Source organism: Phyllostomus discolor, chromosome 15 (genome assembly GCF_004126475.2).
Source record: "Phyllostomus discolor isolate MPI-MPIP mPhyDis1 chromosome 15, mPhyDis1.pri.v3, whole genome shotgun sequence".
NCBI lineage: Eukaryota > Metazoa > Chordata > Mammalia > Chiroptera > Phyllostomidae > Phyllostomus > Phyllostomus discolor.
This window is the reverse complement of record NC_040917.2, coordinates 3,043,922-3,057,896: the sequence shown is the minus strand read 5'-3', so window position 1 is coordinate 3,057,896 and position 13,975 is coordinate 3,043,922. Positions and strand designations below refer to the sequence as shown.

The 13,975-nt window shown below is 46.1% G+C and overlaps 1 protein-coding gene across 2 annotated transcripts in view; it reads left to right on the top strand.

The window, feature by feature from the left end:
* Nucleotides 1–13,975, top strand: part of CHRM3 (cholinergic receptor muscarinic 3) — a 314,922-nt gene that overhangs the window by 70,685 nt on the left and 230,262 nt on the right. The window lies entirely within an intron of this gene.

Sequence of the window (13,975 nt, the reverse complement as noted above, 5' to 3'; positions counted from 1 at the left end):
CCTCTGGGAGCAGTGCTGTGCGACTTCGCTTAGGACCCCAGGCCCAGTGCAGGGTCCACAGGAGCAACCTCAGCAAAGGTCAGGTGCTGCTGCCACTTGAGTGAGGGCTATCTGTGGTGGTGTGGAGCCTCCTGCCCCTTGACTGTGTAAAGCACAGATTAGTTTTATTTCTTCCATCAGTTCAATGCCAGGGAGAGTGCTTTGTGCCAGCTAGGCTCAACAGACCCAAATCAGCATATCAAGCCCTCAGTTCTACACACTCTTTGTGTTAACATACCCTTTTGCCATGAACAACACAAAGTTCCTTCATCTGACCTTTGCTCCAACAAGCCGTAGTCAAACCACATGGATGCAACCTTCACCTATGACCCTTTATCTCTTCATCTGGATTTCCTTTTTCTACTGACCCTTGGGCCACCTTGGCTTCCCTCCCTGCAGAGAACGGTCACATGACCTGTGTCTCACCCAGCTGATGTCTCCCCGGACCTGGCAACCCCACCGCCCTGCACGTGGAGCAGGGCTGGCAGCTTCAGTGCTCTGTCTGCCATGGCAGAGGCAGCAGGGGTAGGGCTCTGGGACTGCGTTTCCAGCATCAGTGATTGTGGACCGTCATGACCTGGGCCTTCATAGCACTCCTCACATACTGACTCACTCAGGGCAACTTCCAGGCCACAGGCCCCATTCATGCTGAGTGCCCTGTAATACAGGAGAACCACTTATATTGTACCTTGCATTCCCCTTTTCTATAGTCCCTTTTCTACGTTTAGATATGTTTGCGTACACAAATGCTTACCGCAGTGTCACAGTTGCCTACGGCAGTCTGTGCAGTTAACAGCAGCACAGGCTGGAGTCCCAGGAGGGACAGGCTATGTCTGGTCCAGGTGTGCAGTTGGCTGCACCACCCCAGAGTGTGGAAGTGCTTCTGTGACGGTCACACAATGACAGAATCGCCCACTACGTGTCACTCAGAATCTATCCCGCTGTTAATAGTGCGTGACTGTACTGCAAAATGGTTGGATTTTTAGCATATGTGGGACCTCTTAGCTTGTCTAATTCATAGAAACTCAAATTATTCCTTGATTTAAACTGCATTGGTCAGAATGCTATAGAAAATCTGATTGTGGATATAAAAAAGAACAACACAGTGACAAAGTTCAATCTGTTTTTAATGCCCTCAATAATAATCCTTTCTCTATCCAGCCATCCTTTCTATATTCAGCAGACAGTATCTGTCCTTCCCTTCTTCCTTCCTGAAACAATCCTGATGTGCTGAGGGACGGCAGAGTGCCTACTTTAAAACCCGTTGCCCTCCCTGCCTCCTCGCCCAGCTGTGGCGAGTGAGCTCTAACTGCTGGCCCTGGGAGTGCAGAGCCTCCAGAGGACACTATTTTTGGAAAAAACTGTCCTTTGTTATTACCTCATCTTTCTATCTGGCAAGCTCTTTTAAAGTTTGTAGCTACAAGGTTTTAATTTATGAATGTGATCAAGTGATGACACAGGGGCAATGCAATTGAAAGAAGAATTTGTTGGTTACTATTTCTGAGATGGGGACACAGTATGCCGCCCAGGGCCACCCAGGGGAAGCACCCAGTGTGGGCACAGGCAGAGGACAGGAATGAAGAAAAAGCCTAGGTCAGAGTCTTCCCTGGCAGTTTCCGCAGGAAGTGCAAGGCAGGCTGGGAAAGCAGCCTAGGACCACCCATTAGAATCATGCCAGTGGGCTCTGGGCTCCAAGGGGCACTCTGGTTGCTGGGCCCCTGCCCTGGGTGAGTTAGGGCAGGGAAGTATTGACTCAGTGTGTGTGAGTTAGATAAGAAAGTAGTTGTGACTATTGACTCAGGCTCACATGTGAAAGATGTCACTAAGCCAGGGCCTTTGTAGCCTCTTAAGAATTGGCTAGCTCTGGGAGGGGCAGTCTCCCCCTGGTCAGCAGTCTTTGAAGATGTCAAAGCATCATAAAACAGACAGTAAAATGCATGATTAATACAAAACACGGCCCCCAGCTGTTAATCACAAAGACAGAAGCCACAGTCAGGGAACTGGAGCAGAAAGGTGACAGGAGCTCGTGTCCTTGATGGCATTTTCATGTTCAGGGAGCCACCCATCAGATTTTCTGTGACGTCAGTCTGATAACCCCTTCCTTATGGGTCTTGGCAGGCGCAGAGCTGAGAGTGCATAGCTGACTTGCCGGCACTGACAGCATGTTGTGCTGACCCACGCCCTGTGCCCGATGAAACCTGCGCACACTGCTGCCAGGCGAAGTGCCACCCAGATAGTGGGACTGGTGCTTTGAGATGCTAAGAACTTTGTCCTATAAGCCAAGTGCTAGAGGTGGGCTTTGAACTCGGCTCCACTGGGTGCAGTCCCTGAGGTCTGCTGCCTCAGTGCCCACTGCTGCTGAGGACGGTTGACAGGAGTTGGTGGCACTGTCAGTTCACTAAGCCCTCAGCGCCCTTCAGTGACACTGTGGCCATCACCATCCATTTACAAAGCTGAGTGAACGTTAGTCCGTGTTGTTAAAAAGGAAGAAAAATCCTTGGTTTGGGGAAATCAGGACAAATTGGAATTGTCTTGGAATTGTCTATGAAAGCAGGTGAAGGACATATTCATTTCAAGTTTCTTCTTTTGCTTTTTGTTCTTTGGAAACAATAGTTCAGAACTAATGGTCAAAGAATGACCTCCAAAACTCAGCTTTAACCTGCAGTCTTAATATTACATATTCTCCTTCTAACAATCTCCATTACTTAACTCATACTTATTATGTTCAGAAAAATACAGGTAAAAGATAAATTATTAATAAAATTCCCCTCCAGAGAAAGTCATGCAAGATATTGACTAGGTTCTAAGCTGAGTCAGAGAGGAAGGTGCTGGGAAATGGGAAATTCTGTGGCCTGGAAAATTCCAGAGGGGAAATGCAGGTGACAGCCAGCTCTCTGAGCACTTAAAGGAGCTTTTCACCTCTCTAGACCTTTGTTCTTCATTTGTAAATTGAGGGTGTAGATATTCTTTTTTTTTTTTTCTTAATCCTCACCCAAGGACATGGTCATTGATTTTAGAGAGAAGGCAAGGGAGGGAGAGAAACATTGATTGGTTGCCTCTCAGAGGTGCTCAGACCTGGACCCAACCCTCAACCCAGGCATGTGCCCTGACCAGGAATCAAGCCCATGTTTCCTCCACTGCAGTGGAGCCACTGCAAGCCAAGCTTCCAGTTTACAGGACAATGCTCCAACCCACTGAACTACACCGCCTAGGGCGAGGGTGTAGATCCTAAATTAACAATTAACCCGCTGGGCCTCTTCTGCTAATGCAGGGAAATGCTCTGTCTCCTGAAGCAAGTGTCCTCTTTTTGGCCCTTGAACCCACACATGACTGTTATGCCCCCTTGCTTACTGTCAAATATACCCTGAATCTCTTTACCTCTTTCTGTCTCTTCTGCTCTGACCATCATTCTGTCTTGCTTGGACAGCTGCATGGGCTCCCTGGTGGTCCTGGCTTCCATTGCTGCCATGCCAAACCCATCTGACCATGTCACTGACCCATCTGAGACCAGCTCCCAGCAGGCCTCCTTCCTTGGCAGTGTGAGCGGAGCCCAGGAACCCAGGCGTGCAACTGTGACTGACAGGGCCTACCACATGGTTTCTGCCTGGACTTTCTCTGGCACTCCCTCCCTTGGGTCCCTGTCTTTCTCTCTGTTCCATGATTGTTCTCTCGTGTCTGTTCCCTGGGCCTGGCATCGCTGCCCCTGGCCCTTCCTTCCCAGCTCAGTGGCCACAGCCTTTTGTAGCATGCTTTCAAAATGAGCACTAGCCCAGGCACCCAAGTGTAATTCCTTTTAAAAACAAGCCTTTTTAAGGCATATTAAAATAACCCCTATGGAAAAAATACTTATATATACAGGAGTGGGCAAAAGTACGTTCACAGTTGTGAGTACACAAAACCGTTTATCCTTATATTATTATTGATTAATTATTGTATTATTTTTTCCACGTGAGCAGCTATAAGCCTGCTTTTGCCTACTGCTTATGGATTAAGGGATTTAGGCAGGACGTGAAGAATTTGGCCACATTTGTCTCTAGTTTGTTTCTCCAATGCTACAATATGATGAAAGTTCCTGAGGGCATGTCCTTTTCTTGTTCATCCCCGTAGACTCCGCGGAGCCTGTGAGGACAGCTGTGCCCTGCGGGTTGGTGGCACGTGTTCACTGAGCGAATGCAGGGGAAGAAAATGCCAAATGTCCCCACAGAAATTAAGCCATAGTTATAGGTGTCCCCAGTATGCCTATTGCTTAGACTGAATGAAGGGTGAGAAATAAGAGGAAAAAAGATAAACAAAATTTTGGGAAGAGGGGCAGACAGTGGTGCCCACAGCAACAGCAGTGAGTCCTGGGGGTCCCTGCTGCTGGGGGTTTTCACTGGTGGCGTTTCTGAGCTGTGGTGCCAGGTAACAGCGCCAGGTCTTGGGTCTTAACAGCAAAGTATTAGCTGAGTAAGTCCTGATGCATTATGGTCAGAAATGGGTGTCAGATGAAGGTCCAAAAGAAAGAAAGAAATTTTTGAACTGCAAAATTATTAGCAAAATTTTGCCTTAAAAAAGGGGCCTCAATTCCCTTAATGCCAATATTTAGCCTGTGTTAGTAACAGATATTACAAATGCAGTTAAGTGTGGAAATGCACCACGAGGAGCGCTCAGTCTCTGTGCCCCGCACCTGCGCATGAGCTTCAGACAGCACCCGGTCTCCAGGGCGGTGTCTCAGTGCCGGACTGTCCCGAGCACGCCGGAGTAGGTGGACTAAAGTGGATCAGGGAAGCTAGAAAAACGTCTCGTGTGTCAGTTAAATCAGGTAGCCTTGAGGTTAGGTTACTACAATTTGGAGCTTTTTGTTTCCTGCCAAGTGAGATTTGACAGCTGTTTATAAAATATTTACATTCTTATCTCGGTGACATTGACAGCACTTTTGGGTCTTTGGAAGATGATAATTATATGTTAGGAAAATGTTAAAGAAAAAGTTTGAAGCTGATCTCTTGAGGGAAAAATCTGTTTTTACAGTTGTACGGAGGAAGGAACTATGAAAGGGTACACTTCAAATAAAAGTCAGCAGGAATGGGCGTTTGTGAGCAGAGCCCACCGTAGAGGGCGGGCCGCCCCTCCGTGAGGCTGCCAACTCGGCCGTCTGGCTGCCCAATGCTTCTCACGTCTCTAACGTCATCGTGCAATGCAATGTTTGAAGGGTGCATGGGTGAATTAGAATTTGGGGGCATCTGTGTGGCATTTTGGGGCATGTATGTGGCATTTTATGAAAAAACCAAACCATTTTCTTAGTATTAAAAGAAAAAAAATTAAAGTATCGGAGAGAATACTAAGTATATCGTATTGAATTTGTATAAAATTATGAAATACAATATTTTCAAATATCTTAATGAGAAGTGTGAATTCACACATCGTATTTTTCTTGAAGATCAGGAGTTCTGTTAGAAAATAATGACCTGCAAGTCTTGATCAGTGGTGCCCCTGACAGTCGCTGCCCCTGTGGTGCTTCGGAAGGATAAGTAGATGATAGAAAACTTAAAGCCTTTAGTATAGTCATTCAGAAGTGCCCTTCAATTGAAACTATATTTAAAGGCTCTAACAGCTATTACTTTCATTGACAAATGTAATGTTGAAATTTCTTAGGATAAGGCAAAAGATTTTTAGAATCTGACCTAACTTCTTAGTATCAGTCATTCTAAACATTCATAGCTGTCAGCCTGCATGTGGCTCGGACCCCACTGAAAGGGCACCTTGGCTTCCCATAGGCAAAGGTGGGCTGGACCGTACCTATGGGACCAGGAACAGATGTGTAACTGGAGGCCCTGGGCCATCCTGACCCCTTGCTCTCCCTGCTCCTCCGTGGGTCTCATACTCAGAGCGTGCTCTGGACCCTCCACCTGACAGGTCAACACACCTCCTCCCCTCAGTGTCACAACTGTCCTTTGGCTACATGTTGGGGTCCAGGGTGCACTAGAGGAAGCTGTCTAATCCCCCAGAGGGAAGTGGGCTTGGGCCTTTGAGCAATGGATTCAGGGGACCTGAAGATATGAAACCTGGTCTACGAGGTCCCTGACTCACCGTGGGGTTTTCCTTGGAGAGGGTCATGGCCGGAGGAAAGCCAGAGGAGCCCTGCCAGAGTGCTTCTCTAACAGGAGCCTGTGCCATGCCTGTTAAGGGCGGGGCTGGCTCAGTGGGCTGGGCACGGCTCTGACACTCCCAGGAGGCTGGGCCTTACCCCGACTGCTCTGAGGTACAAGGCTGGCATGCACAGGGGCCCCTTTGCCTGGGTTTCAGGGCAGCACCGGACAGAAGGATCTGCTTTAGTTGGAGATAGACATGTGGGCCTGCTATGGAGCACTGTCCTCAGCCCTGGAATGCTCCACCCTGGGTCCTTCACGCCCTTTATATTCCCAATTCTACACCATGCCTCATGGCCAACTGGATCTCCCAGTCCTCCATCAGCTCACAGCCCTTTATCCACAACCCGTGTCCAGGCACTGACCCTGACGTCCAGGTGGTAGAGCCCACCTTACCTGTGCTCAGAGCATCGTGGAGGAGTGGCATGTGCCAGGTGTCCCCATCATGCCTGTGGTCTGTGAGACCTGGAGCTCAGCACTAAGTAGGGCTCAGCCTTGCATGCCTATGAGGACTGACACTTACCCTGGGCCCTGCCAGCCACACAAGGTCTTAGGGCATCGGTGTGTGCCCTGTACACCAGGGCTGTGCAGCCTGGCGGGAGGGAAGCCCTACACTTAGCTTCAAAAAAGGCCCATTAGGTAGAGGTCATACATCTAATAGTTCTCTAGCAAGACAGTAATACAGTATATGGGACTAGATGAAAAGGCTACAGTTTTCAGATATGACCCAACTGAAAGGAATACATTAAAAATATGCTTACATTTTTAGAGGAACATTTGCACTAAAAGAAAAAGAAAATTCACATAAGGAGCAAAATAGAACAGAACCATAGACAGTATTTTTAAAAGACCATTTGGGAAGCAAATATGCATATTATGGTACATACAAAAGAAATAAAATGAATAAAATAAGTAGATTGCATTATCAAAATATAAATAATATCAGAATATGGACACCAAAACTAAAAGAAATTGTATGGGCTGACTATAAAAACTTATAATGAAATAGCAGCCATAGAAAACTACAGCAATTAGGTGAACTGACAGGGGTGTTTAATTTCATAAAAATCAACATTTGGAGTTAGTAGGTTATACTTTTTAACTGAAAGGGGATTTAGACACAGTTCTGTCATGTGGAGAAATTAAATGACTTTCCAAGAGAAATGAGAAAGCTCTTAGGCTTACATGAAAACACTGTAGAAATGAATGTGAAAACGAGAGAGACAGCCTCAGCACAAACAGCATGCGCGATGCATGCAAATGTACGAAATACACTCAAAACCCACATAAGAGTGCTTTGAAAAAAATCCTCATAATGTGATAAAAGGCAAACTTTGTGGAAGTGCCATATTTATATTCCAGCATATCACTGGGAAAAAATGAAAATTTAATTTAGAGTTTCTTATTTTTCTGACACGGCAAACTATCTAATTTTCCTTTCAGCATGAAACTTAACTGAATTCCTGCCGGGCGTTCCTGAGACAGAGTCCAGTGATCTGGGCTGAGGCTGCACAGCCTTTCTCCCTGCAGAGCTTGCAATCAGTGTTGATGACAAGCCACGCAGATACTGTTTAAATGTTTTAAGTGTCACATACAAGACCTGATCTAAGTAATGTAACCAAGCACTTTAATTACCAAAGGGACTGTAACCCTGTGGTTATCATGCGTTCTACCGTGGGTGTTTATATCCTTGATGCTTTCCACACTGATAAACATACAGAAGCTTTGGAACATGTTTGGTGTGTTCATGACATTACAAGGTAAAATAAAAGGGAAAACATTTTTTTTTATAAAAGTGTTATTTTCAGAGAACAGGGAAGGGATGGAGAAAGAGAGGAAGAGAAACATCAGTGGGTGGTTGTTTCTCACTTGCCACCTACTGGGGACCTGGCCTGCCACCCAGGCAAGTGCCCCAGCCTGGGAATCAAACCAGTGACCCTTTGGTTTACAGGCCTGCACTTAATCCACTGAGCTACACCAGCCAGGAAGGAAAACTTTTATATGGCTGCAGGTCATAGAGGTTCCCCTTTGTAGGATTTGTGTGGGCATATAGAAACCAGAGGGCAAAGGGGTCCTGGTTCCGGGGGTGGGGGTGGGGGGGCAGGCAGGGAGCAGTGTCAGACCCCGGGGAGTGGGTTGTGGCAGTTGGCTCCAGGAATCCCTGTGACAGGAAGACAAGTGAGCAGGAATTTGTGTTTTTCAAGGAACTTGCATTTTGTCTTAAAATGAACAGAACACCACTGAAAGGGTAGGCACAGGAAAATACACTGAGTAACACCATGTGAAAACAGATCGAAGTGGGAAAACACACAGATAACTCTGATCAGGAAGAAGGGATTGGAGACTGAAGGACCAGGAGGAGGCAGGAGCCCGGCCAGTGGCCGCAGGCTCCTTCCTACCGCTCAGCTGTGTGTCCCCTCCCCCCCCACCCCCCCTCGTCTTCACACGTTTCAGTTATTTGGATGATTTGCCTTTCGTATGTAAATGTAAAATGGTTTCAAATCATAAAAGAGCACTGAACGCCTGGGTCTGGGTTTTGTTGTGATTTCAGACTTCTCCCCCTCTTCCTCCCTCTCTGGGAGCCTGTTCTTACCACTCTGCCCAGGCGGTGTGGCCGCCAATTGCACTTCTCCAGTAGAACTGCAGTTGCCAAAAGGAGCAAGGACCTCCTCCCTGATAAACTCCAACAAGTTTTCACCCTTAACCTTTTAAAAATTGATTTTAGAAGAAAGGAGAAAGAGAGAGAGAAAGACAAACATCGATTTTTTATTCCACTTATTTATACATTCATTGGTTGCTTCCTGACTCTGAACTTCTTTGATTTCTCTGAAAATTGTGTTACCACTGACCTTTTTTAAGTTCTCTTTCCTTGGATTCCAAGGAACCTCCTTTTCCTTGAACCTCTTCATACCTGCTCATCATTGGAGCATTTCTCCCTCCCTTCCCCCTTCCCATCCTGTCCCTCCCCCTCCCTCCCTCTCTCCCTCCCTTCCTTCCTCTTTTCTTCTTCTGGTTACTGTTTATGAGAAAACCCCTTCCCTGTTCCCCAAAGTTTGGTTCAAATTCTTTTCTTCTTCATTCAGCCAACGTCCAGGTTTAAACTATTGTTACAGAACAGCCCCGTGGTGGTGGGGACAAGATACTGTTCCCAAATGGACACGCCCCTCCTAAGGTCCCTCTGTTCTAGGTTTGCCTTGCCCACCACCCTTAGGAATTGGAATTATGGCTCTCAATGCCAGAGTTTGGTGAAAAGGAAAGGAGCTATTTATTCAGAAGTTATACAGGCTTAGGGTAATGGCAGAATGTCACTGTTAAATATTCAAAGTCCCTTAAAACACACTCCCACACACACACACAGTCCTTCCTTCCCCCCTTTGCCCAGTCAGGCCAGTCAGCGGTACCTCAGACAAAAAAAATAGAAGTTTGTGGCGTGGCTAGTTCCTGGTTCTTCCCAGTAACCCGTGGCTCAGCTGGCAGGCCTCCCACGGTTCCCAGCACCATCAGCTGTGTTGCTGCTGTGATCTCCAGTTCTTGACCCAAACCCACACGGTACCTCCTCATGGCCCCCCAGCAAGAGTTCTTTCACCCCTTTCTTTCCCACAACATCTCTCCTGCATTCTTCCAAACTGCTAAGAGAGCTCTGCATCACTTCTACATCTTGCTTTCCTGCTTCCTAAGCCCTGTGGTTAAGGGAGCCCCAAAACTGCATGATTAGACCTGAAAACCCCATGCTTCCCCATGGCTGCTGCACCTGGGTTTAAATCTCAGCGTGAGTCTTCCTCTGCATCCTTATTTCTGACTCCTCCCACAATTGGCTTCACCTGCCAGCATTCCCATGTTTTTCCAGCCTTTCTGGGCTCCCAGTTAGTCTGTGCAGGTGTGGCCCTGTGGCATGAATCAAACCATTTCCAAGTTTTCATGCAGGAGCTCTAACCAGGGGGAGGTACCTCACAGTTCTGTCCCGGGTTGAAGTCACCCCCATCTCCCTGGCTCAAAGCTGGTCTGCAGTTACTTAATATATCCATGAAGCCAGCCAGCAGTTATAGGTATGCAAAATAACCATTTTTGCATAGCTGGTATGAAGCTGGCCAACTGTCAAGATGCAAAATAACTCAATTGCCCTGCTCCATGTGTCTGATCCCCCAGTTCACATTTGTGTGGGTAAAGATATCCTATAATTTAAAATTCCTGGACACCCCGAGTTCTGCACCCCATCACAAATCCCTCTTTTGAGGGGGCCCTGGCTGCTCCCCATTACACTATGACCCTCATATCTCTGCCTGCAGCTCCAACATCCCCTGGCCCACATCTGCATATCTAACAGCAACACCACCTGGTTGCCGCCTGTACTCTCACGTTGGAAGGGAAGGGTGAAGCGGAGCTGCCCCCTTTATCCCTTCCACCCCCCTCACTGGTCAGGTCGTATCTCTGCCCCACCCTGTATGCATTAACCAGCTACACCCAAGAAACTTGACAAATTCCTTTATCCCTCTATCTTGCTGAAATGAAACTCTAATCATAATTCAAATTGAGCCACTTCCTATCGTGTGCCTTTCAGCAATTCTTAACTTCTACTGCTCTAAGTTTTCTTATCTATAAGGTAGAGAGGAAAAAAAAAAAACCCAGCAGCACCTGCCTTGTGGGAACCTTCTAAAGATAATAAATGGCACATTGTAAGCCTTCGATACATATTAACCATTTCATTATTTGAAATAATCAGACTCTCCATGGACTTAAAATTTAAAAAAAGAGCTAGTTTTCTTACCACGTGATGTGGTTTTTGTCTAATTCTCGGACTGTGTCCCTCACATTTCCTAACTCCCGTGCTGCTCTCTACCCTGAAATGAAATGCTCCCAGGGGCCAGGCTGCGTCCCAGCCTCACAGGCTCAGGGGCACCTCTTCCTGCTGTGAGATCCCGACTGAGCTGCAGTGATGCCCTGCCGTCTTCCCCCAAATCTAAAGGAGCTTCCTCCATGCTCCTTGAGAGCCATCATCTCAGGGGCTGTGTGTCTTCACCTGCAGCGGAGGAGAGGAGGGGTCTCCCTGGGCGCGGACAGCAGCAGAGTGGCCAGCTGTTCATGTGGAAACGCCCTGAGAGCAGGCAGCCAGCACTCTTCCCTCCTGCATGTGAGTCTGAGAGGGCCGAAGCACAGACTTCTGAAGAGCAGTGAGCAGAAGGGACAAGGGGGCAGCCAGGAAGAGCTCCAGCCACGGTGAGAGGGAGAAAATGGAAGCCATTGACAAGGAGGAGGCTCCACGGGCTCAGAGCTGACCTGTCGTGGGTGTGTATCTGCATGAAATAATCCGGAAGAGCCAAAAGAAGAGAAGTTTTCAGTCTCAAGAGTGAGGAAAGGACAAAACTGATACAGAAATTCGTGATATTCTGGAATTTGTGATGTAACATAAACATATACAAACAATGAGTCACAGAATTTTTGTTCTGGAGTGTGGGGTGTGTGTGGTGGCAATGTATAATGGTATATTATATGTTTTTATATAGTTTGATTATCAGAGTAGTACAATGTGTATTATAGAAATACTGGCAGCTGGAGAACTGTAAGTCTGACATGCAGAGGGGTTGAAAATGGGACTGGCTGTGAAGAGTGGAGGTGGGCAGCGGAGACACCTCCACAGGCGAGCTTGACCTTAGAAGGGAGGAGGGACATGCATGGTGGTGGGCCTGGTTCACATCGCAGAGCTGGGACCTGGGAGCAAGTGGGAGCTTTCTTAAGCTAGGAGACGTTAAAGGCTGTTTGTGACATTTCAAGATGAGAGGGTAAGTAACTGAAATGCTGAATTACGTCACTTACAATGATGAGTGACATCAAGGATGGGTACAGCCATCCTTCTGTGACAGGAGGAGTTGGAGACACAGCCAAGTCATCTGCCATCAGAGACAGAGGCCTCTGCATGTCACTTCCAGAAAATTCCTTTTAACAGAAAGATATAGGCATACCAGGGATTCTTCAGCATTGTGCTCTTTACCTTACGCTGCAGCAGAATACGAGATGCATGTACTTAAAGAGCAAGATGAAGTAGGCAGGGGGGCCAGGGTCTCAGGAGCATCAGAGGAAGGAGTGATTGCTCCTGGATGGGGTGAGCAGGGCATCTGGGAGAGAAGATGCCTGTGGTTGGTCTGGGCATGGATAGAATCTGGAGAGGGACCTGCAGTCTTCTTGGAGGAAACAGCACAGGAAGGAACAGAGCCTAGCCAGCTTAATGCATGCATGTAAAGGAGGCTCGGAGAATCCCCTCTGGGAGCTCCAGACTGGAGAAGAGGAAAGGCTTGTAAAAGTCGGTGGGGATCAGATTTGGAAGGACCTTGACTGTTCAGTTCCTGACTTTCCTCGATGGGTGGCATGTATCGTTTTGAGTTAGGAACTGACACAACTGGGGATATGTTTCAGAACATTTACCTGGCATCTGTGTGTGTTGGTTTAAATCAGGAATAAGTAGGGCGACTAAATCAAAGGAGATATTTTAGTGGCCCAGGCAAAATAAGAACACTGGGGATGGAAAGGAAAGGACAGCTGGGAACAAACACCTTTCTGACAGGTTTTGGTTGACTCTCTCATATCAGCACCAAGCCTCATTATTAGAAGAAAATAAATATCATTCACTTTATACTTAGCATTGCTCTTGCCAACTTCCTTCTTTTAATATATTTTTAAACTCAGTTTGAGTAGAATTAATATACTGGTTACTTGTTCTATTTTTATGTCCCTGTGTAGGGAAAGAGATAAAGGAAGAATTCTATTCATGTGTCATACTCTGAAACTTATGGTAGTTTGCTAATTATAAGTTTTATTGTCTTGATCACAAAAGGCATTCAAGAGCTGAACCAAGTATAGTAAGGTCTCCTAAACTCCAGTGATTACACAGCTGCAAAATTTTTAGCCAAAATGTCAACCTGTCTCAGTATTTTTGCAGGCCAGCTGACCAAGCAAAAGTCAAACTTCCTAGTTTCTTACCAAAAATTTACAAGCTCTAACAATGCAGCTGAAGACTACATCAGAAACTCTAGTTTCTTCTTTGACCTCCTGGACTATTGGCTGAAATGGGTTTTTCCATCTGTTGAATGGATAGATATGTTCACCTATCTTTGCCCTTCTAGGAAAGGCGTTTTGAGCTCCTTGGCTTCAAGACATTTTATAGAGTGCAAAATTAAACATACTTCAGTGTCCTCATGATGTGGTATAATTTTTCACCCTTATGATTAGCTGACTTCTTCCCAGTCACCCACAAACTTGGTACCCCCTGACTTCTCCAAAGTTAGTTCATTAACCTGCACATTCAGGCATGACATTAGTGTGATCCTTTGAAACAGTCCAAGAGGACTTTCCTAAATGGACAGTCTTTGTAAAGACTTCCCAAGTAATATGAAATGAAACAATTCACTTAATGCCATCCTTTTTATCATAAAACCAAATATTAAGACATGCAAGTAAAGAACTAACAAAAATGTTGATGTTGGGATTATAAGTTACTTTAAAATGTTTTTATTTTTTCTTCCCTTCAAACTCTCCATAACAAACAAATATTACTTATATGAGATAAAAAAAACTGTTAGTAGAAACATTTTTGTATTAAAATTACTTTTTTCTAAGTAAGTATATTTTGTTTTTTCTAAAAGGCACATTTCTTAAAATATTTTGATAATTGTACACATCAAGATTTATTTTCTTCTATAGAGCAATAGTTTTAAAATTTTAGGATTTTAAAATAGATTAGCAGAGGCTCACAAGGATCCAAGATGGCAGAGGAGTAAGGCTACACTAACCTGCTCCCAGGACCAAACTGGAATTTCAAC